This window comes from Hetaerina americana, unplaced genomic scaffold (assembly GCF_022747635.1).
Source record: "Hetaerina americana unplaced genomic scaffold, ioHetAmer1.1.p SCAF_3, whole genome shotgun sequence".
NCBI lineage: Eukaryota > Metazoa > Arthropoda > Insecta > Odonata > Calopterygidae > Hetaerina > Hetaerina americana.
In genome coordinates this window covers 92,282,366-92,306,060 of record NW_027286874.1, presented here as the reverse complement: position 1 = coordinate 92,306,060, position 23,695 = coordinate 92,282,366, and positions in this window count along the sequence as shown.

Below are 23,695 nucleotides of genomic sequence, written 5' to 3'. Positions count from 1 at the left end.
CGGTCCAAATAAGAATATACTTAAATAAATAAACTAATAAATTATATGTGTACCTTGTTCCTATAGTGAAAACATTGTAAAACTAAAGGATGAGTGGCCAATCTAAAGCAAAAAATAAACGAAATCGGAACCCATAAATATGAAAATATTTAAGAATGGATGTATAAAGGAATGAATGATAGGTATCCGAGAGATCAGGAGATCTATTTCCGAAAACTCCTAAAAATGCTTACAGTTGATGATGAAAAAGTCATTTATACAGTTGAAGTTCACCGTACAGTTGTGCATGACAGTCAAGTTTAAGAAGAATGCAAAACTAATAAATATTTAGGCTAACCATTCCAATATTGACACATGTATTCAATATAAAATTGATTTAAATTAAAATACTTGAATTCAAATGGTATTAAGATAAGAGTATTTCCCGGTAGTCTTGGCCATGACTTATTATAAATTACGAAATTTGCATAAAATTAAATATATATCCAGTTTCGTTTGAAAAATTGTACTCAAATCCTATTTTTAACATAACATCATAATATTTAGGTGGTAGAAAATATACATATCTACATCATTTACGGGTGAAATCCTCCCTTGGAAATTTCATTTCACTTTAAAAAAGTGTCACTGAAATTGTGATTTGGTTGTTATATACCTATCGAATGACATACTATGACATTATTTTGTCATTAAATATGGTTTCGGTGTTAGAATTCAAGACTGAAGAAGATTAATCTACTCCAAAATATTATCTACTAACCAATAGGTTAGCCAGCGACGTTAATTTCTCATTCGCGTTGATTTTTCCATAAGTGCCGCAATAACTCTGTCACGAAACGATGATGTCCAGCACCAGATGGATATATCAAAATTTTAATAGAAAGTAAATATCTATTTATATAATTACTGATATTCAGCTACTTTCGGATTGACCACGGATTAGCTCTTGCTATAGATTTTGGTTTACTAGCTGAATAAACTCCGAACCTGGGTGAATAATTTAGGCACTGGTGATGTGACTGAATTGTTTAACTTCCCGATTTACCATATGAATCAGGAGACCGAGGGAGACTAATGTTCAATTACTACGGGGGGTACTTCACCGTTATTATATCGCTCCATAATACGAAGAGAACCCTTAGAGCGAAGATGGAGATCAGCTCTGTTTAACATGTGTTAGAGAGGAGTCTCAGAGGTGATTATTCCTATAAATAAATGCATTCATGTGAAATAAGCAACATAAGATTAATAGCTGCGATATCAATAAAACACCAACACATACGTACAATGGAACAGCGAATACACGCAAGCTGTACCATTAAATGGAATGATCACGAGCTTAGATTTCTGCGGCCAAACTGATAACAAAGCACAATGATTATTCACCGTGTTACCGTCCCAGTCGGAAGTAGAGAAAATCGAAAGGCGAGCGCTGCTCCGACCGCATGCCCACCAGCCGGAAGCGACACGTGCCTCTCGTTCGAGAACATTCAGCTATGTAACATTAAAGGAGCGCTGGGCCTTCCCTAAATAGCCCGCAGAATAAGCACACCACAGGACGATCCTTTTGCCATAAAGTGAACCATACACAACGAACTTTCTCTTCACACTTTATTTTGTAAAGTTCCTAAGAGATTAAAAGAATTGGCTGCTCGCAGTTTCTTTCTCTCAAACCTCAAAACCGTCGAGTCGAAAGTCCACTATCCCGGTACGAGTATTTCGAATGGAACGCAGGAGCCCCGATGAACGATCCCCGTTGATTAAGCACACATAATGTGTATATTGATATGCTAATTTAAATATCGCCAATCAGTTGGTCTATATTTAGTTATCATTACTTAATTTCACGAGCTCAAAAAGTATCGTATGATAAACTTCAAATATTTAGCATGACAGCCATAATAGTGAAATCCATAACTGATTCATTTGAATATAAATTCTAAGATTGATAATCGTAATTAATTCTCCGAATGATTTTTGCTCTAATGATTTCATGATTAGTACTGATGAGTTTAAAGATAGTTATCACTCAATAAGAACAAGTATGCAATGGCAGTTGGCGAAAGCTTGTTAGATTTAGTTTTGACAAAGGTCACTAGCCCCAATCAAGTGATAGCGGACAGAGTTATAAAGCTTAGAAGCCTTATCTGTGAGCATTTTCAGATGTCAATATTATGCGTCATAAAAGCGGCTGTGGCGTTTCATGGAGCACTATATCCAGGTATAAAAAACGAGATCACGTGCAATGTCGTACCCGTATTTCCTAACTCAAACATCTTGCCGTGCTTAAGCTTAAGTTATTCCGACATGACAAAGTCATATATTGTTGTGACACGCAAGTATTGTACCGAACATATAGTATGTCCTCGTTTAGTCATGTTTGGTTCCAAAGAAAAGGAATTGTGCTCACTATTTTTTTTTGCGGAGCGATAATCGTTCGTTTTCATTCAAAGGCATAAGAATTATCAAATAATGGATTTATCAACTTGAAGAATCTCCCCATTATTCCTCAGAAATGTATTATATCTGATTCCTTCCATTATAAATGAATACAATCCACCATTATTGTAACCAAGAAATATAAAAAATACGAAAATAAGCTGGCAGATGTACAACGAGTACGAATAAACAGCATTCATTGTATGAATTTAGACCCTTTTGTTTGGTTAAATAAGTCAGAATGCACCAACAACATCGGATACCTGGATATCCTCACTGAAATTGACAGCAAACTGACAGTGGGTGCTATTGTTTCATCTAGACGTGCTTTTGACACCAAATTCCCAAAACCGAGGTTCATTCGGTGGGAGGTAAAGGGCGGCTATAAATGGGAAATTGGGGTGCTGTAAACTGGGAATTCACAATAAGAGTGCCCCATGAAACGCTGGAGAAAAAAAATGAAAGGCATTATCCGGTTCCTAGTGGGTATGTACTGCGCAAGCTGGGAAGCTTCCCGCATTTCCACTGCAAGAGGTCCCCATCCCTCCAATATCTGACCCTACCAACCCCAAGCGGTGGACTTAGGGGTAAATGAGTTTATTTTATTTTTAGAAATTAACCGCATTAACGTTAGCGGAAACTCCAGAGCAGCTTCATTCGAGATCTCTTTTGATCATTTATTCCTATGATTTAGCTGAAAAACCAAAAAGGCAACTCTTTGATTACACTGAGATCAAAGCTGATGAACATGTAATGAAAGCAAATATAAAGCTAGCGGAGTCACGAATGCTGATGATTTACCATCGGTAGCAAAATTAAGCCATGCATCCAACCAACCATCAGCTGCGTCCAATCAATTTGCAATACAATAGCATGACTAAATATTTCCTTTGATAAACTTTAAAGTGAAAGAAAAAGGAATATTCATAGATTAAAAACCTGAGTTTTGATATATTAAGAATTTTAAAAAAATTCTGGCCGTGAAATAATAATTAAATTTACGCTGAATCTTCCATTGGTCTCGCAGCCGAAATTCATTGATCCCAACCTCAAAAAAAAGGGGGCAATATTTATAATTGACCAAAAATCTTGCAACTATGCATAAGGAGTGACAGACAGTGAGGAGTGAAGCGACAATATAAAGAAGTATAGGTTATCTTCGTAATATTTCCATCTAAGAAATTATATGCCTAAGTAAATTTCAGACACTTGGTGGCTTGTGGAAAATAGTTGCATAATATGGTAACTTATGATCGAGGAATAAATTCAAAAAAACAAAATGAAAACTCCCATAGCCATAATAAGTCGTTTATTTATTTTAATTAGTACTTATTACGGCTATAGGAGTTTTCATTTTATTTTATTGATTTACGAGGTCGTAGAGCTCAAATTCTTATATTTCAGACGCAAATTGGTGGTTCCAATGAGTAAGACATTTTTCTCAATTAAAGAAAAGCTCATGGATCTAATATAATTTCCCTTTTGATTTCAGGTCATCTTTAAGTGTCGCTATACTGGGACTTCATTTTCTTTCACAAAAGGCTTAGTGCTATCCAATACCTAGTGGCTACTTTACACATTCTCAATACTCAACGAAGGCATGGGTAGAGCCGAAGGGTCCGCTTTTGGGCGGGTAACTCCATTTCCATTCTCTGTAAACCCGCAAAACTCAGACCTATCAAATCATCTTCGTTTCCATTATTGTTGCTCTTTGAAAGTTTTAAAAATTATGATTAAATTATATTGACGAAAACCAAATGCATAAGCCCATCGACCCCTTAATACATACAGAGACAATCAGAGTAAGAAATGTCATTAATGTTTCTGCAAGAAAGTTGAATAGTAAATACCTGACGAAGATGTGAATATTACGATCACGTGCAAAAAAAGCAGTCTCTAACCTGACAGCTGAATAAATTACGGAATCGGATCGAGGCAAGATAAATCTTTTGATACGCCAACTTGTGAAAGAGATAATTCGATAATACATGCAGCACTCAAGATCACACTTAACATCTGAATGAAAATAATGACCTTAACACACGCATACCTTTCACTCATTAGTCGGGTAGTACACATTCCTATCACACAGAAACCGTATACGTATAAAAAAGTACGGTTTTTGTTGAAGTTAAAGTAAGTACATCTAAAAAAGCAAACAAACGCGGGTTTTTCTGAAAGCATATTAATGTTATTTGGTAGACTACAATTTAAGGTAGGTTTTGGATGCGCATTGGCTATACACTCCTCTAGTTCTTAGGCTCACCCAAAAGACATCCCAACCTCACAATACAATAAACTCTTCTCCAACTCCACATAAAGTCTATCTCCCTTTATTTTGTCCAACATCCCTATTCTTTTCTTACCCTATACGTTCTAGCTTAACGTCCTCGTCTCCCCTCTATCGAAGTCTTTAGCCTTCCATCGCCAATCAAATTGCTCTGAAGCCATCACTCTTGTCTCCTAAGAATACATATTCTCCATGAAAACTCTTTAGTTTACAAATTCAAGCATTTGAAAAAAAACCAATTACACCGCATGCGTAAAACCTGCTCAAACACGAAAGATACGTAAAGCAAGTGAACCCAAGGTTTAACTATCGTGAGTACTGTGGCAGATTTCCTGGGGCGATATAATTTTTTCTATCATGCGGACACGTTTGTGGACTTGAGTTTCCCATTGCGAGTTGTGATGGCTCCCTGAAGAACCGGTGATTGGTTTATGACTGTGCCCTAATGTATGAGTACGGTCATTGTGCAGTTGTTAGGGGGTAATGCCCTTTTAAGCCACTCAGAAGATCTCAAATGAGGGTCACCGAGGTCGTAACTTGGAGAAGCATACGAATATTAAAACGCATTGCTATGACTATCCAACGCGTTGCCAATGCACTATTTGAAAATATAGCGAAAGAAAAGTGAACGAAGCGCACAGTTTCTCGTTTATTAGACCCTACGTCGAATATGATGTGAGCATTTGGGAACCTCCCACCAAACACTAACTCAAGCACTAAACTAATTACAACAACAACAATCAGCGTGGTTTATTACAAAAGAAAACACTGCTGCACAATTACCACGTCACCTTACATGGGAGCCCATGTCGACTCGAAGGATTGATTCTAACTAATAAACCTAATAACTTATTGCAATGTATCAATCATGTGATTTTACATAAGATGTCCAGGAAATGATCCTAGTCAAATATTTTCCACGGCAATTCGAACAATAATAAAAAAATTGGAAGAAAATTACAGAAAATAAAGATTCAATAATTGGTTTCTCAATAAAACAATTCACGATTACAAAACAGAGATTGAGACAATAAAATTCCAAATTTCCTCCTAAGTGCTTCTTTGCCTTCATATCTACGGTTGGTGTTCCAACACCCTCTCCACGCGCACCTGTGTGGTAAATATTACCTGTAGCTTGGTATTGTAGAAGATGTAATGTTGGGATGAATTATATGTTGAAAGCAACTTTTTTCATGCATATGAAAAGCGTAATCTTGAACTCTGCATCAACTGTTGAATTACCTCTTTCTAAGTGTAAAAATTATTTATGACGCATAAAAAATGATTTATCATGGCTTAATGATTCCTAAAATTAATTTAGTGGTTCAATGCAATATAAGGCTTTTTCACTCCTCCAGATATTAAAGGAAGCATTCAACATTCTCTCTGCTCACACACACACACACGCACGCGCACGCACACACACACGCACGCACGCACGCACACACACACACACACACACACACACATATATATATATATATATATATATATATATATATATATATATATATATAATTATTTATATATATATATATATATAATTATTTATATATATATATATATATATACATATAAGTGCATGTGAAAGGTACCACTGAAGAGGATTGAGCTTGAGTCCGTTCCATCGGTTATTCCGTTAAACTTTCATTTCAGTCTTTGTGCAAAGGTTTCCGTGGCATATACGTGTATCTCAAAGGCTGTCTACAATTAACAACCAATCAGGAAAAACTCGTGGACAGCAAAGTGTTCCTCCACCTTACCCAGCTAATAGAAGTTGAATTACACAGAACTATAGCTCAAAGATCTTGAGAGGAGGGAGCGAATAAAGAGAAACTCTGAGAGATAATTAGCAGTAGTACGTGATTCAAGGTAACTACTATAAAAATATTAATTGGTATATAACACTATAGCTTTAGTGAGGTGCTAGAAATCATTCATTAGATTGAGTACACATGAAGACAAGGAGAGATTAATGCGCATATATTTCTAATCCGAGGCTGCTACTTTAGTAATCTATCTTAAAGTAAATATTTTTGTAAAATCTTACATTTCGTTCAATATAATCGTCGCTCTTATACCATTGTGTCTTTTTTATCGTAATACATTTCCATGTAATCATTTGATGTTTCTCTTTATGCTGCTTTCTCCACCAATACAACTTTATTTTGCACTGGTTTTGCGAAAAAACTCCCATTTGTTTAAGTGGAGATTGAGTACCGTGAAGCACTGAGGGAGTTAGTAAACTCAGTTTTATTAGAGGAGGTTCAATTCTTTCACTGACCTGGCAAGACCTCATCTATACATGTAGACGCCTTAGATTTCTTAAATCTCGCTTTCAATCAAAGAATCACTAACATCTTTAGTTGAAGTGTTTACTGTAATGAGCGTGTTTTCCTAACTTAATGACAGATAGTATTCCTACCAATCTACCCAATCTCATGCAATAATTCATGGCAATTTATATCAGTATTTTAAATTTACCCCTCCTTTGCTCCCATTCCCTTAAAGAATTTTTCAGGCTCAACTAAAGCATGGACGGCTTTATCAGTATACAGGATATTCCTGTTACCTAATCATGCTGAATTAGTGATAAGCAAGTGACTTTGTAAACAAAATTCTAAATAATGCATAGATAACAGCTTTATATTTTATCAATTGCTTTATCTCTGTCTAATGATTGCGTTCACCTCATTTTTTTTCGAGGAAAGCTTCCATCCGGCAGGAAAAAAATATATCATTATATTAGTCTCATGATCAAGAGGAAGATATCAATATTAGCAAGCCGTGTCTTCAAGTTATAACCCAAAAATAAACCAAGTCAATCGTAAATTGGCTCAAGGAAGTTGGTCAATCTTAAAAATCAAAAATCTATGAAACCATGACACTAGGTAGCTTGAAAACTTGGTAAACATTTAGTGCACCAATAAGAAAGCTATCATTTCACTTTGACTTGAATTAATTACATTCTAAACTTGAAATTTTTTTTTGTCCTATACTTTTTCTGTAAAGTATCCCATCCAGAAGTCGAGGCCTTCTTTAGCATTGGTACTATCAATTTATTGGCCATTCTTAGCGAACATTCCAAAATATTTCTTGGCATCCGTTTCCAAGCTACGGTCAATAATACAAAGGCATTCAATTCAAGTAAACCAAAACGTCCTATTCAGGAGAATTTCCGTTTCCTCTATAAAACTTCGGCAAACTCAAATTCCGTAATAAAAATGTATCCCATTTTTAAAGGAAATAAGCCGAATTAAGTTTACCTACTACCTCAGCAAATTTTATGATAATAATATACTTCACTACTATAATATACATTCGTTTCAATAGCCTATTTAACATAAAATGAATATCGCATTACTTTAATAATGCATTCCCAGCTTGCAACGCCAATTAGTTGCAGAAAATATTTCCATAAATCCATTTTTACAGAAAATCTCATCCCTGGCCATATGATAACAATGAAGTCATCAATGAATTTTCCTAGGACAATTATTATGCTATTGTGTGTTAGGCGAAGAAAAATAAATACAGATATATGTGGGTGCCTAAGAGCAATTTCCTGCTGTTGATGATAATTTTGCTCTAATTGCACCTTAAATCTAGCCTCAGCAGCCGAAATCCGGATGACCTAAAGAGGGATTTTCTTCGATTTCGTATAAGAGCCAATACGTTTGAACTAGTAATCTTCAAGCCTAATTCAAAATAAACTAAATAATTTTAGACCATGCTCACGAAAGCAAATTTTCTTAGCTGTCTCCACGCTGAAAATAATGACTCGGCGCACGTGGCGTCCGAAAAACCAGTTGGCGAAGGAGCAGATGCAGATATGTCACATGGAAAACTCAAACGGGCTGAGAACTTGAGTACAAAGAAGAGCGCAATTTTGCCAAATTATGAGTAGACCTCGGGAGGATGAACATCGAGTCGTCTCAATTGAAATATTTACGGACTTTCACCACCGCTACGCTCACAGTCCAACCTCGGCGTGAGCAGACCAAACACCCTTGAAGCGGACACCCACCTTTGTGCATCCCGGTGAACTTGTCCTTCAGGACCGTGAACTCGTAGATCTTCCCAAATTCCTCGAACATAGAGCGAAGGTCCTCCTCCTCGAGGTGCCTCGGTATCTGCCCCACAAACAACTTAATAGCGTCCCTGTCTTTGGGTCCGTTGTTGGGGAGCATTGGGGTGGCGGGGGGAGGAGGTACCGGTTGGTGGTGCATCTGAATCGGCTGCACCACGGACACCAGCGGCACAAGGGAATGAGGGTGGGGGGAGGCGTGCATCAGGGGCGCCTGGGGATGAAAGTGGATGGTCTGCATCGGCGGCGGCCCCGTCATGCACCCAGGGGACGAGGACGCCGAGGAAGCGGAGGCGGCCGCAGCCAGCTTGCTCCCGTCCGTCGCCGCGTATATGGATGCGGGCGACGCCATGTTGGTGATGAGCATGGCGCTCGAGAAGCAGTCACACGTGAGTCAGGAATGACGAGATTTGGGCGGATTTTGGAGAGAGTCGTAATACGAAATATAAGAGAAGTGGCCTGGTTGAGCGGTGAGAAAACAGACCTCTCCCGTTGCCCACAGGGTGGAGCACCTTAATGGCCACTAGGCAGACCTCTTAAAGTAGATAAGAGCCATGATAGCACTTTATTTTGTAAACACATAACTTGAAATTCGCGCCCTCCAAACGATACGATTCGGCACACTATCACGATCAATGGAGAAGGATATTTTCCACTCTCCCCTCGACTATGTGCAGTAAAACACAGAGGACACCACAGAACTCCTTTCTTAATTTCGCGACGTCATTCACAAGCACAGTCACACTAGATAAATACACTGAACCCGATCGGAGGATCGACACAAAACCCTGGTGTTGTCACTGATTCAGGCGACGACTCATCCAAAATAACGCCCATATATCCCGGAGGTGGGGAGTAGGATGACGATTCGGTGCGCGAAGGAAGGCGACCACGCTGCTTCCACCGTATTCGAAAACGATTGCCGCCTGCGATCCAATGAGGAGCGGAATTCGTTTATTTATTTCAAAGGAGAGGCGGCAGGGAAAGAGGATGAACTACGCTGACGGAGTGAAGAGAGGGGGGGATGAGAGGAGGGGAGAGGGGTAAAGTGGCAGCAGGCGATTGGGTGGGAGGGGAAGTTGACAAAGGGTAGGGGGAGGATGAGGTCGTCGGTCGGGGTGGCAGGTTCCCTAGGCAACCGGGAGGAAAGAAAAAGAGGAGGGAGTCGGTCTCCCCCTCTCCCTCACTCCAGAAGGCGCACTCAAAACAAACTCGGCACAACCGGCGACGCGCGAAAAAGCCGCACACAATCTGTCAGTGCTGCGCCTTACGTTACCGAAAAACAGGTGACCAAATGATAAAACCAGGAACATGCACTCGTCTCGACGATTGAGCATAATAAAAACTTGGCATTTGTAGAGGAACTGTGTTACTGAGGAACGGCAGCTAACGTTTATGGGAGGAAGACGAGAGGACGCGCGGGCGTGTAACAAAGGGACGCGTGATGTTTCGGATGCTTCTTCCCTTTCCCGTGCGGAGCGGCTTTGTAGGGGCGGAGGGCGAGTGGCGGAGAAGAGCCACCGTCCCCACCGAACGATAGCAAAACCCAAACTAGGGAATGACTATCGTCCGCTACTCCTTTTCTCTCCCCCCCCCCCCCCTCATATCGCAACCCCCTCCTGCACCATCTCTCTCTCTCTCCCTCCCTCCCCAGTCCCGAATTCGTCTTCCCCCCCCCCTAAACTCCCCTTGCCTAACTACACGCGCACTTCCACGACCCTCTGGGTCCCCCCCCTCGGAGCTGCCAACCCCCGTGCGTTCGTGCGATCATCCCCCTCGCAACCGCCCATAGCAGTCCCCTCTTCCCCCCCCCCTCGTCATTCTCTCTCACCCTCCCCATCACCCCTCTCGCACGCGTGATAGAAGGACTGGAAATGGGGGGGAGGGATTCGAAGCGTTCTCCCCCCACTCCACCGCCACCCGCCCCTGCGTGCCCCCTCCCCCTCCACAGTATTCCCTCTATCCCCGTCCCCCTGCCGTCCCGCCCCCGAGGCCTCCCTCGCAAAGCGACCGGCAGCTGACTCACCAGACGCCGAGGCGATGGGCGTCTAGGAGCTCCCTTGTTTTGCCCTCTCTCTCCCTCTCTCTCTTCCTCTCTCTACAACACAACCAATATAACCCTCGACCCCCACTGTTGTAACAAACCAGTGACGTTGGGATGATGGTGGTGGGAAGAACCCGTTAGTGTTTCAATCTACAGTTTCGAAAGGTTTCCCATTTTAAATCAATCAATACACATTTGGATATTCCGGTGGGAAAAAAATAGTTATTTCAACGATCGTCGCTAATATTTCAGGACTCAAGTAGTGCACGCCAACGCTTCGCCAATCCTCTGATAGAAGAACGAAACAAAATTCTTAGCAAGGGAAAGCTGCTTTAGAATATAAATATTTGTATGACTTCCGCTGGCTAATTTCAGTCAATAATTTTATGGCAAAAACATTACTTTCCTCGGACGCATAAACAGAATTTTATATTTATTCGAGTAATCAGCGCAATAAAGCAGGAAATTTTTACCGAAATCCAGCATCATTACTAAATTAGAACTTTTTGCAAATTACTGAGTGCCTAGAGTACTATTTCAAATTATCAACACCCGTTCATGAATCCCTTTTCTATACAAGAAACTATTGATGGCTCATGTTCGCTGGAATATAAAGATAACTGCAACAGCTACACCTGTTAAATTGAATCAACCGTTTGCTAGTGTTTATAAATATCATCAGGTAACTACTCTCGACAAAAATTAAGTAATATAATTAAAACAGGCTGTCGCATCATCCGCCTTTCTCCGAAAGATGTAATTCGGCTTATCTGAAAGGACAGCACCCCATGAAATCGAGTTCAAGGGCCTGCTGGGCTTGCGAGGAGGAGGATAGAAAAGCGCACCCCGAAGACGGCACTAGAAGCATGGATGAAAATATTGCTAGCATTCGGAGAGTCCTCAGCTTCCCTCTGTGCTACACCCATCAGCCACAGCCACTCACTCCTCTCTCCCCTCTTTGGACCCCCGTCCCCTCTGGGTGTGCCCCAATCCCACCCACCCTGCCCTCCTAATGCCTACCTCACCCCCATATCCCCCAACGCCCGGACCCACAACCCTCCCTTCCCCCAGATGCAACTCCTCCCGCGTAGCAACGCTCCCCCTTCGCTGGCAAATATCAGCCCCGAAACCAAGAGAGCAGCCCCGACGAACGCAGATACGTACGTCCTGAGCCCAACTCCGCACTCCCACGTCCATCGCCCTCCCTCGTTCTGCACCCTGCACTCCGTCCCTCCTCCCCCCGCCCACCCCCTTCCTTTTTTTCGCTCTCTTCACATCATGCTCCCCCATCTTTCCTCTCTCTCTCGTTCAACTCCCCCCTCCTTCCACTCGAGCTTCGACCTCATTCGTACGTCCATCGAACTGTGATGAAAGGAGTAGCATTGGTGAACCTGCGTACGGCTCGTTGTGCTCATCCGGAATTCAAAAATGATCCAATCTTAACCATAAATCAAGAAACGTTACTTCATGTACATGCATTTATACAGATTAAATAGTAACTGTGTTACACTGAAAAGCAAAGAGAAGGAGCCCATGAAAAATCTAAGGAATCAAGCCGGCTTAAATTTTGCTTTGAATACCTCATTTACGCATCCTTATGTCATTGAATGTGGTCCGCCATATTCTGTCAGGTTGCATACTTGTAAACAAATGTGAATTCAACCAGGTATGACCGCGGATCCCGCTTGCATTAAAGAGTTGTGAAATAACTTTAAGCGTTATACATCTTTAAAATCAAGACTTTGCGATATATTTTACTCGCATATATCTACCGGATGCTTAAACGCCCGGACCAGTCGTAATATTTGCAAATCGACCGAATTTTTTATGTAAAAATGGGAACAATAAAACAAAAAAATACTTCATGATATGGAAGAGAACAAAATACCGTACTTTCACGATGGCTTCTTCAACTCTGTACGTTGACTTTGTATTTCCAACATAAAATATAGCTGAATGGAGGAAACAGAGTGTGTCTCGAATTGACTGCGAACATTTTTTTCGGCTCGGAGAATCTAATTTTGTTCCTCACAGACCGGAACTCGAATTACCCCGCCGGTCCACCCGCCTCTGCCGTTGGTCTTTCATTCGATTTCTCTTCCTCAGTCTCTTTATCTCCGCACTGCCATTCTTCTCTCTCCCCTCCCGCCTACCTCTACTTTTCTCGCCATCTCTCCCCTTCTCCCTTCCCCCATTCTCCCGGAGCGGTTTCTCCCTTCCGTCCACCACTCTACTCGATATATATATTACCTCCCTTCGCTTCTCCTCCCTACGTTCTAATAAAAAGTTTAGACAGGTTTATTCAGTGGACCCAGAACGTATGATCACCGAGAAATACCAGATGCCAGCTGCCCTTGCGCGGCAACTAACTACTTTTCTCGCTGACAAACCCGCAAGGCGTGGGTTCAAACCCCATCATGGAAGCATACAGTTGTATTTCTTCTAAAAATATACAGCCGTTGGCCTCAAGAGAAAAAACGGTAAGCGTGGATAGAGCGAAAATAGGTCGCCACCGCTGGGTTGCATTTCCTATTCCTTTATATTACTTTAACTACAAATGTAGCATTTACAAAAACTCTAGCGACGACATCCTAATGGTACACCTCAGAGTGTAAACTTGTCAAATTTTGAGTAAAAGAGAAAAGCAGTTTGTCAATCCAAACCATATCGTAAAAGGTGACAAACACTAATAAAAGTATTTCTTCAATTTTGTACTATAAATATGGGCCTTGTGAGCCAACCAATAAGCCTTAGTTATCGGTCTTATATTACGTAGCTTAAAAGCAAAATGTTATGCAAATAAATAGAGGAGAACCCAAAATACTCTTGATATTATGTCAGGGAAACAAGAGAAACATCCAACTTTTCATCCTTTAGAGGCAGAAAAAGGCGAAATCTTTGTAGGCATCGAAAACAAGGCCAAAAACTTAAAAATTTCTTTAGGAATCCCCAGCTCCGGAAGACACAACAGCTATAACACTAGAAGAACTTGTTCAAGACATCACAACTTATTCAAAAACCGTTTTTAACAATTTGATAGAAAGTTCAATGCCTCAGCACTGGAAATTAGCTCTCAAAACCCACATTTAAAAGGCAGCGATTAGAATATTTCCAGTAATTATAGACCGATTTCTTTTACTCAAATACCCTGCAAATTTTTAAAACATTTCATTGTAGGCAATATAAAACCTTTATTGACAATAGTAATATACTCTATCATAACCTGCATGGATTTAGGAGAACCGGATAACGGAAACATAATTGGGCATTTTTATTTCTAATAGCCGGGCATCGAGTGAAAGGAATACATAATGCGGTAATTTTAGATTTTAAAGAATACTTCCACTGGGCTCTAATGAGAAATTGATATATAAACTAATTCATTGTGAGATTAATGAGGAAGTGACCAACTGAATGAGGGACTCCTTACTGTTCTTCTTACCGTAAATAAAAAACGATGGGTTCAACTCAGTAGAGGCAGATGTAGGGTCAGGAGTACCACAGGGAAGTGTCGCAGTGTCTACTACATATTTTTGATACACTATACCTATATTTAGGACCCACAGTACAGTATATACGGCACAGTTTATAAAGTAAAGCATATTCCTGTACAGCAACGATTCAAGTTCCCACGTTAGCAGCAACTTTAGGTTATTTGCAGACGACACAGTGATCTTCAGAGAAATAAAGGCAGCGGGAGGTTGCAGGCTAATCTGTAGTCATTTCAATCAAATATTTATGCGATGCAATGGACGGGTTTAATAATTAAATATAAGTTGGAAATAAAAGAGGAGAAAAGCAATAGGTTATTTATAAAAGTGGTGGAATACAAACTAAGCAACCTATCGATCCTTTCGTGAGGTAAACATTTCAGAAAAATATGCGGGTCAGACTTACAGAAATTAGGTTTAACTAGAGAGGCTGCAGCAAAATGTATTGATATTGTAATAGAGAAGTATTACTTTACTTCAGTTTAGTCACATTTGTAATACGCGGTAAGGATTTGGGATCCATGCAAAGAAAAGTTAATTTACAAATTGGAAAAGATTCGGAAGAAATTTGCCAGATGTGTGAAAATATATAAACGAAAAGAGAGTAAGCGGATCAGGCAGGTTGGGTGAATAAGGAAGAGAGCCCCTTGATTCACGAAGAGAGCAGGAAGCACTTAGACTACAAGAAAGATACAAGACCCCTGAGATTTCCTGCGATACCAAATAAATTATCATGCCACCAAATTATATTTGTAAATTCAACAAAATAGATAAATAGATAAAATAAAAGATATAGACACCGTCACCGACAGTTTCAATCAATCGTCCTTCCCTCACGTGAGAAGCAACAATAACAAATTCAAATCGGATACATTTTCTTAAAGAGTGTTACCTGTTTTATTTTGTCCTATGCGCCGTTATATATATATATATATATATATATATATATATATATATATATATAAGTATATAGTATGTACACTTAATATATATGTGTGTGTGTGAGCTGACCTGAAGAAGGCCTCAGAGAAGGCCAAAAGCTCAAACAATCGACAATGTGAGTGTCCTTTAAGTGTTATCTATTTGATTTTTTGTTCTATTGTGCCGTCCAAATATTATGTTCATATCTATATATGTTTGTGTGTGTGTGTATATATGTATATATAAAACAGACAGCACCTTTATGGCATTAACTTATTCTTGATGCACACTTGAATTTAATTATATAAGAAAAAATGAAAATATTAACCAAAACACAATTCACTTAGATATTTCGGTGAACTCAGCCAACCTCATCATGGTACAAAAGGTCTTTTTTCTCCTTGGATGAGGAGAAGTGTAAGTACAATGAGGAGTGACTCCTTGTGCCCTGATGAACGTGGCTAAAACCGCCGAAATGGCGAAGCGAACTGCGAGCTCGTATGTTTGTGCTTTGGTTAATCTTTTTATTTTTTACTATAATTATGCATATTATATATATATATATATATATATATACATATATATACATATATATATATATGGGTATAAATATGTGAATTTGTACAGGTGCTTTTGTATATAAGCTAATATATATATATATATATATATATATATATATATATATATATATTCAAATGCGTGCATATATGAACTGATATTTTTTCATGTGTGAGTGATACATAAGGCACCCTGGTCATACGCGCTTGCGGCTGCACCCCTGAGTTATTATTAATAAATTTGGATGGCGCAAACTCACGAACCTGTAATCATTGATTTAGTATGTGAAAACCCCTAATCGTTTCATAAGCTATTCTCCTCATTATCCCTAAAATTTAACCATCATACATCCCAAAATATGAAACAAAATCACACCCACTAAGGAAAGAATTCGTTTGGAATAGAAATAACTCAGCTTATGTTCAGCAGAAGCCTTATGTATTTTTCCATTCGCTTTTATTCGACAAAAATCATTTCAAAATCAAATGAAATGTCATTAAATGAGCCTTAATTCTAATGAACAAAATTATTAGAATTAGAATCATTCCTTGATATTGACAAGACATTCCATGTGCTGTGATTTACCGCAGTAATAAACATGTAGGTCAACATATGCTCACCCCTTGGTGCCCCATATTTTAAAGATTACCACCAGACACTTTTCTAATGGATATGCAGTGTGCCTGAACCGATGTTACTTACGAACAAGCGCAACCAAGTACATTGTAGTTTTTGATAAGCTTATGGTATCAAAATATACTTCAACCTTTAAGATATAGAAGGAGAAAATCAGGATTAATTTTTCCATATCAATAAAAAATAAGTAATATTTTATCTTTTTTACTATCATCGAAGATTTCTCTATGGATAATTCATATTTAACGAGTTGCGAATGAATTGAAGTAAGTAGCGCAAAAATTAGAGAATATTACTAACTGTCTAAAACTAAGATTTTAGTTTGCGGATTAACTCTTAAACCGTGCACATACTTAAAGCTTTTTGACAACATTTTATCCTCCTGTATAGGGTGATACGAATTTATTTCCATCCAAAAAATGCCGGGCAGTCGATGTATCAGCGACTCTAGCAACGAGAGTGAAATTGCTGCCATGCCACGGAAAAATATATCTCTCGTCTCCCTCCCCATCGTAGCTATGCAAAGAAGAAATATTTTCGTTTGCTTTCTCGTGTTTTTCATTCATTTGTTTTGATTACTGCCTGAAGAGTGCATCGTGATTTATTTTATAAAGTTCAAGCTCTCATTCGGCGCTATTAAGAGTAATGGCGTGCGAAAATGGACTCAAGGCCACAAGGTTCGTGACAGGAAAAAGCTCTCCAAGCCCGTCAGTTGAAGCCAGCGAACAGAAGACTGCGGAAGGGAAAGGTGGAGTAAATAGAAGTGTTTCCCGTGTTCGGGGGACAGGGGAGGGAAAGCAGTTGCGTACTAAAGAGCATGCAATGAACATCGCAGAGGAAAAATACGATGTAATGCAATATAGACTCTCATACGCACTCAACTCGAGTCAGAAAATATCGTTAAAAAATTAAAACATCCTGGCTTAAATTGGCCTAACTAACGGTTAAAAACCATGAATTCACATTAGGTACTTAAAAAATTGCAAATGGAATTTATAATATCAAAACGACACTATGATAGAGCCAAACTAGTATCACAAACAACAAGAAGTTTTAACTCATGAGTACTCTTGTATGAAGATAGTATACCTGTATTGACTAAATGACTTGCGTTAACTAAAATTTCCATTGAATTGTAGTACCCAAGTAAAATACTTTGCTGTCGCCATTGTCCTGCGAGATAGCAAATGTCGAACGTCAAAACGACAACGGCAAGCGTGGTCAAAGTAAAACTTTTAATCGATTTTTTCCACCTTCTTTGAAATTTTTTGCATTAACAAATGAACTGTTTTGGTAACATTTCGCAAAAAATTAACAAATATAGCACCAAACAAATGAGTATTTAGACGCGCAATACATGTTTTTCTGTGTTCATTTAGCAACAGTGGGAACGGGGACGGTCAGACATGAGGTCCGCCGCCGAAATGCAATAAAGGGAAAATAAAATTATTCCTCAAGATAAAAGCTGGATAAAACCGTCCGTACCAACGGGTTCTACGCTCATACACACACACACACATCCGCGCCTCGCACAATGGCATCCAGCCTTTTCCAGGGGCTGAAAGGGGTGGAAAAGCGGAGAGATGGAACAAAACCCCCAGTGGCATCACTCAAAGGAGTCAATGATTCACGGAATAAAGTATTCCATAACCACACTTACTTCCGTAATGAGTCTAACGAGCGATATCTATGCTGTCCCTTAAAAGAGTCCACAAGTATCGAAAACCCTCCATTTCAAATAAAGAAATTATTAAAACCGCGAAAGAGCGAGGGAACATTTAGTGGGAGGAAACGAGAAGCAACGCATGCAAGAAGTTTCGGCTATGGCGGAGAGAATGGGGATGGAAGATAAGGAGGGGGAGAGGATTGGGGGAGGGGATTGAAGGGAACGAGGCTGAGAGAGAGAGGGAGGGGCATACTGGGGAAGGGGCGAGCGGTTAGCAATCAGGACCATTAGTGTGGGGCGACGCACAGCTGGGCCGAGGAAAGCAACGAAGGGAGGGTGGTTGGAGCTCAGGGTGGGGAGAGGAAGGATGAAGGTGAGACGCAAGTGCACAGAGGGGACATAGGGTCGGTTGGGTTTTAGGAGGGGCGGAAGGGGAACGGATTGGGGGAAGGAGTCTGGTTGGGTGTTAGGAGAGCCCAAGTGCGGAAGAGGATCAATAGGAACAAAAATACAGGCCCTCGTCTTCGAAGGCGGTAAGGTCAGTGTTCAAAATAACTGTGCCGAAGTGAGGAAGGTAGTAGAATCAAGAGAGAAATTGAGATGGAGTGAGGGCGTAACGAAACATTTCTACAAAGGTAATCTCGCAAAATAAGGCAATCTCTGTTTCTGGAAGGGCGGAATAGTTCACCTAAATCTGTATTTTACCCTATAAAACGTCACGAGATAATGTAGCAAGGGATGGTATGTTCCTATAAATCCAGGTAAAGTATAATGGTCGATTATTATTTTTGGTTACCGTTTTATTTTTGGGATATCTGAACAACTGCCGTTCGCAATGTCTTCTTCGGCTTTACAGGGGAAGACAATGTCTTGAATCGTTCGGTTCTGCAGTTAACTTCACTTAACTTCTCGTTGTTCCTTGCCAGCGAATGTTATGCGGAGCTCAAATAAATATCTCTGTGTAAGCGTTAGACTCGTACATTTCTTAGTTTATTTCTTTTTTTAAGTTCTGGTTGGTAATATTTACACCTCCAGTGATTCCAAACCCAGGATTGTATTTCTAATAAATGTGTAACACTTCGTGTTTGTTCCCTGCTTACTTCTAAACATAAGTCGTGTCCTATATGTTCGATGCGTATTCAAGGTGAGGCCTATAGCAAATATCCTTATCTTTTTCAAGGGAACACTCACTCACTATTTTTTTCATGCATTCAAGTCCCTTTCATGCAGATCCACTGTTCCGACACTTTAATGGGCATGAGATACAAGCGTGATTTCATCTCATAAGTACTACTGAAAACATTTCTCTGATATAAATAAACATAAATGTTCTGTCGAATAAGTTTGAGAGTAATGCTATGATAGAGTTACCAAAGCATAAAGCATTATCATAAATTCGTATAAGATATATATATATATATATATATACATATATATAAATATATATAATATATAAATATATATATATACATATATATATATATATATATATATATATATATATATATATATATATATATATATATGGGTGTGTGTGTGTGATTATTGTGGTTTATAACGGGAATAATATCCTTCGATGCCAAGCTTGAAAGCAGATGAGTGTAATTACACGAAGATATATTTCAACTTTCCGTTTGATATTTGCAATTCAGTAATTACGTACTCCACGATACTCTAATAAAATGGATGTGAATACCGCAATAATTCCCGTTAATTGAACATGAAGCACCTTAGACAAATTTGAAGAACTGCAGGAGATACCGCGGCGGTAGATTTTGGCGGGGTCATCCGCTAATAAGTAGCCTCCACTCCAGAAATACCACGATATATTAAATAACTACGCTAATATTAACGATTACCACAATATTATGTTTTCATAATTGATAGTAAGTCTTAACTTAACTTAAAATAGCTACTCTTCGCTATAGTTGATGAAGGCTAATACAATCAGAGAAACTGCGTGCCATATAGGATATTAATATTGGCGGAATCTGACACTAAATATAGCAATTGACTCGTAATTTCGGTAAATTTTGGTATATTCTTATGTTATTAGCCGATATGAGAAAAACCATGATTTGAGCAAGCTACATGTTTTCTCATATATTTGCTTAAGCCTGATTAACCAAGTTCGATTTTGAAACTCGTTAATTGAGTGAAATAATATAACCTGTGTATGTAACTTAAATAATAACAGTTTAAAATGACCAAATGTAAAATCTGAGTTCGTAGCCTGAATAAAATACAAGCTACAGATTCACAAAGAAACACATAGATTTTCTGTAAGAACCGACATGGGACCATAACGCACCTTTAATACATGTACCATTGTAAATATTGGCCAACAAATGTCTGAGCAAAATTTGCAACTCTCCGCGGCATCTATTACAATGGCAATCATATTCTAAACTAATTTTTTTCTATTCATTCTGTCATAATTTCATTGATGACAATAACAAGGTAAGCAAGGCACACTAGAGGAAAGAAAGAAATGCAATGACGCTATTAAAGAAAGGAAGCGGTATTTTTGGACATGGAGATCTCAGAAGAGTACACAAAAGGTAAATAATGGGATTGAGTGAGTGTGTATATATATACATAAACACAGTAATCAACCCGAAGGTCGGTTTGGTATGTGATGGTAGAGTTCACCCAGTACTAAGCCCGACGGCGTGTAAAATCCACACATCAGGGTAGGGGGGCAGCTCCTTTCCCTTTATGATTTCCCAGGAAGATCTGGTACCCGAAAAATCACATACAGAGTGCGTTCCAAAAGTAATGCAATTAAATTTCCTGCGCCACTCCTATTAGTTGAAGAGGGATCAAACCATTTGGAATAGGTGGGTGAAACGCTAAGCTTTGCCGCTACCGGTCTCAGTGCTCTCTAAGCTGTGGAAGCGGCAGGACGTCAGTTATTTTAAGCCTTTGTGCGCTGACCGTGTCACGAAAGACCAACCGAGCGGAAATTTCAAGTGAACTTTTGCAACGTATTGAAAATGAACCTGAATATTTGGACAACGTCATCACTGGTGATGAAATCTTGGTTTTTTAATACGACCCAGAAATAAAACACCAAATCTCCGAGTGGCACACTGACCAGTCCTCCAAGCCCAAAAAGGCAAGAAAGATATCAAAAGTGAAAACAATGCTCATAGTCCTCTTCGACAGAACAAGAGTGGTCCGTAAGGGGTTTTATCCTCAAGGTCAGACGGTTAGCACTGCCTTCTACGTGGATCTGCTGGAAAGACTCCGAAAACAGGTCATCAGGACAAGAAAATATATCTCCGCTACCTGGTAACTCCATTACAGGGTGCGACTTGCCACAACACGCAACGAGTCCGCGAGTTCCTGACCAAATACCAGGTGCCAACGCTGCCCACCCCCACCTATAGTCCTGACGTCGCCCCAGCAGACTTATTTTTGTTCCCTCGGATTTAGGCAGCCCTGAAAGGATCCCGTTTTTCGTCCAAAGAAGAGATCCAATCAGCCGGGACGAAGACCTTGGAGAGGTGCCCGAAGACGCCTTCCAGGGTGCGTACCGGTCATGGCAGAGTCGCTGGAAAAATGTGTAGAGGTCCAAGGGCAGTACTTTGAAGAATTTTAAGTGTTTTTGCAAATCTCTTCAATAAATTACTTTTTTTTAAATAATTGCAATACTTCCCGAAAGCACCCTGTATACGTATATATATATATATATATATATATATATATATATATCTATATATATTCCGAAAAAGGTAAAGACTACATCTTGTGAGGACTACAGGACGATAAGTTTGATATCCCACGCAGCTAAAGTTGTTCTCAGGATCATAAACAAAAGGATAGAGAGTAGGGCAAATGATTACTTAGGGGATGATCAGTTTGGGTTTAGGAAGGGGAGAGGTACGCGTGATGCCATTGCAGTAATGAGATTATTAATCGAGAGGAATATAGAACACAACCAGGAGGTATTTGCCTGTTTCGTAGATTTCGAAAAAGCGTTTGATAGAGTGAATTGGGAAAAACTAATGAGTATATTGCAGAAAATAGGAATAGATTGGAGGGAAGGAGGCTAATCTGCACCTGTACATGTCTCAGACTGCTCAGGTGCGAGTGGGGAATTGAGGGTTTGGATGGGCAGTGTTAGGAAGAGGTGGAAGGCAGGGTCGTCCATTGTCACCAGTGCTGTTCAACGTATATGTAGAAGTAGTGATTAAAGAGGTATGGGAAGAACTAGAGGTAGGAATGAAAGTGGGCGGGGAAATTGTAAAATCAGTTAGGTTTGCTGATGACCAAGCTTTAGTTTGTCAGTCAGCCAAGGGGTTGCAAGCATTGCTTAGTGAATTGGAAATTCAGTGCGACAGGTATGGGATGAGAATCAATATTAATAAAACAAAGGTTATGCGATTTTCTAGAAAGAAAAAGGCTAAGCTAAACATTAAAATAGGAGGGCAAAAACTAGAGCAGGTAGAATAGTTTACGTATCTCGGAAGTGTTTTGCACCAACACTGTCGCACTAGTAGTAGGGACGTAAGGAGAAGAATTGCGCTGGGAAAAGAGGCTTTCACAAGGAGGAGGGAGTTGATGACAGGGACGTTGAGTAAGGATGTTAAGAAAAGACTCGTAAAAACTTTGATATGGAGCGTAGCTATGTACGGCGCGGAAACGTGGTCATTGAAGCAGGAGGATAGACGTAGATTGGAGGCTTTTGAAATGTGGGTGTGGAGAAGAATGGAGAAGGTGAAATGGACAGAGAAGAAAACAAATGAGGAAGTACTTGGTATGGTGGGCGAAGAGAGGGGTTCGTTGGGAGAAATCCTATGGAGGCAGGAAAAGTGGATGAAGGGGGTATTGACCGGCAGTGGGATGTTGAAGACGGTGATAGAGGGGAGAATGTTGGGCAAAAGAGGAAAGGGAAGGAACAGGATATAGATGTTGGACGGGATGAAGGGAGAAAGAAAGTACTCAGAGATGAAGAGGGACCTGATATAGAGTAGGATGATGGATTTTGTGTTTTGTTAGGGGTAATAAAATGTTTGTTTGGTAGTGGTGTCCATCCAAAAACCTACCTTAACCGGTAGATTACCTTAATATATATGTATATATATATATATATATATATATATATATATATATATATATATATATATATATATATATATATATATATATATATATATATATATATATATATATACGGTTATATGGAAAAACTCACCCGAGCAGCGCAATAATGGGACTAGCAGCACAATAGAACGCAAATAGAATAGCAACATTTAAAAGGCACTCACACGGTAAATTGTTCGAGCTTTCGGCCCTCTCAGAGACCTTCTTCAAGTGAGACTCATGTGTATACATATGAGTCTCACTTGAAGAAGGTCTCTGAGAGGGCCGAAAGCTCGAACAATTTACCGTGTGAGTGCCTTTTAAATGTTGCTATTCTATTTGCGTTCTATTGTGCTGCACACATGTAGCTTCGCAGAAAACAACAGATAGGGCCACGTAGTCTCACATATTTTGCTGACCTACGCGGAATTTTCATAGCAACACAAAGGGTTCACTTTCGAAATACAGGTGACAC